Source organism: Gadus macrocephalus, chromosome 18, assembly GCF_031168955.1.
Source record: "Gadus macrocephalus chromosome 18, ASM3116895v1".
Lineage (NCBI taxonomy): Eukaryota > Metazoa > Chordata > Actinopteri > Gadiformes > Gadidae > Gadus > Gadus macrocephalus.
This window is the reverse complement of record NC_082399.1, coordinates 12,202,122-12,204,621: the sequence shown is the minus strand read 5'-3', so window position 1 is coordinate 12,204,621 and position 2,500 is coordinate 12,202,122.

Here is a 2,500-nt window from a genome sequence, read left to right as displayed (position 1 = left end):
AATAATAGTGTGTGTGGATCGCTGAAGAGATAAAACTTGTCCTTGCTCTCATCGAAGAAAAAAACATTAAAGTTATTTTAGATGGAAAACAACAATGCAATTCCACTATATATCAGGATCTAACCCTTAGAGAGAGCATGTTATCAAAAGGATACGACAAGCCCAGGAATCTGTGTAGATTTCCGCTCCAACAATTTCATGGAAACGCAACTAATTCAAATTTCTTTTTTGCAAACTTTCTAAAGATTGGCTTCACATTTAGATGGAGACGTGACTAGTGATAGGTGGTACAGCTAACAGTCCCTGGACCACTTTGTAAGGCCGTCAAACAAACAGATGGTGGCTTCTTGAGGTCGATGGGAAGTGACAGAGGTGACCACGGCGATGTGATGGAGAGAGCTGACACCGAGTCAACCCATTGAGTCGCTGTTTGACCTCAAAGGGTGCACAACACAAAAAATAGAAAATCACCTGGTGGTTCTTTATTTTGAGACCCCCGCCCCCAGGCCTGTTATGCAGATATATGCAAATAATTGGAGGAGTTTATTACAAGAGGGATGGAGTGCTAAACGTGGGGGCTTTCCTCTGAGGGGAAGCCGAGATGCGTTTACAATCCATAATTACACTTTTGTTTTGGGTTTCACATAAACAGAAGAGTTGTGATGAAATTAGGTGAAATGCAATGTTGATTTAATGGCGGTACACACATGTGCAGAGGACATTAAATACATTTCCAAAGAACAAACGTAAACCTCAAATCCTCATATCTGTACCCAAAACAAACATAGAAGAAATGATTTCATTCTGAATTCGTGGTCCAGCTCCGACAACCTCTGTGTGGGTCTTGTGGTAGAAAATAATGAAGGTTTAAAAGGATATTTGCCAAATGATAGGAGTGGGGTCTTATTTTGGGGTCCATTTTGGGGGGTTAAGGTGATCACTTGCATACAGGAGTGGTGCTCTACTGAATTCACTTTTCAGTTTGTCATTAAAACATTGAGAAGAAAAGGAAAGGTCAAAAGCTATCTTTTGAGAAAAGGGTGTGCATATCATTTACTCCTTTGAAGTGACACGGCTCCGAGCAGACACAATGAAGAGCCCTTTTGCACTCAACAATGCATCAACAATGTGTGTGTGTGTGTGTGTGTGTGTGTGTGTGTGTGTCTGTGTGTGTGTCTGTGTGTGTGTGTGTGTGTCTGTGTGTGTCTGTGTGCGTTTGGGAGCATGTGTGTCCATCTGTGTTAGTGTGCGGGGGCATGCATGTGTAAGTGATTGTGTTCAAGTGTTCATACGTAACTTTATATGTGTTTGTATTTGTATGTGTTCAAGTGTTTGTCTGCATGTGTGTGAGTATGTGTGTGAGTGTGTGTGTTCAAAGGTTCGACTGCATGTGTGTATGTGTTTGTGTGTGTAGGAGAGGGAGACGAGGAGAGACAGAGACAAGTGTCCTTGCGGTTGAGATCTCAGCCTCCATCAGGGCCAATCAATAGAAAGCCTCCGACTGAACTGTCAAAACAGAATGGATCGCTGTAAACACAACATGCCCACACACGCACATGCACACACGCACATGCACACATGCGCACACGCACACGCACACACACACACACACACACACACACACACACACACACACACACACACACACACACCCACGAAGGCCTACACATGCTACATGCTTGCTAATACCGGTGACACAGAGTAAAGACAACGAGAGGAGAAAAACTACAACCCCCATTACGCACGCCTTTTATGAACTATAATGAAGAACAATCAGAAGCGCACGCGGAGGTTAGTACTCCAACGTGCCACCGTTAGCCATGGTTGTAGTCTGGTTTATTCATTTGCACGGTAAATGGGACGAGGAAAGTGGACAGGAAATAAAGACAAGGCTCGTTACGCACACAACAAAGTGAACGGACGGGTTTCCTCTCCTCTGTGGAGAAAGGGCCGATCACTTGTTACGATGCGACAGCAATCTAATAGTCTATCTGATAGCCAATTATTCTGGGAGGGGAAGACATGACAATATTTGCCTATAACTCTTCATGCGCTCGCTGTATGCCACCTCACCCTCTCTCTCTTTCTCCCCCTCTTTGTCGAGCACAGTTTGTCTCCCACTCTCCCTCTCTCTCCCTGCATTTGGGACAGGATCTATCTGTCCTTGTTGTGTGGGGATACAATTGTGTTTCAGAATAGACACCCTGTTCCTTGGGGTCATATTTGTCTTTATAGACATTGAGGTAAGAGGGAGGAACAGAGAGAGGGAACAGAAGACAGACAGAAGTAAACGAAGGATACAGATTGAAAGAAATTGTTAGGACATTGGGATGAAACATGAAAAGCAACACTAAGAAGAAAACAGAATGAGAAAGAGGAAGAAGAGGGGACATCTGGGGGCGTTTCAACATCCCCACGGAAGCACATGATATTTTATGAAATCATTCCATCCTTTTCCCCGGGAAATGGGACAGAGATCCCCTTCCCATGGTGGTCTTAA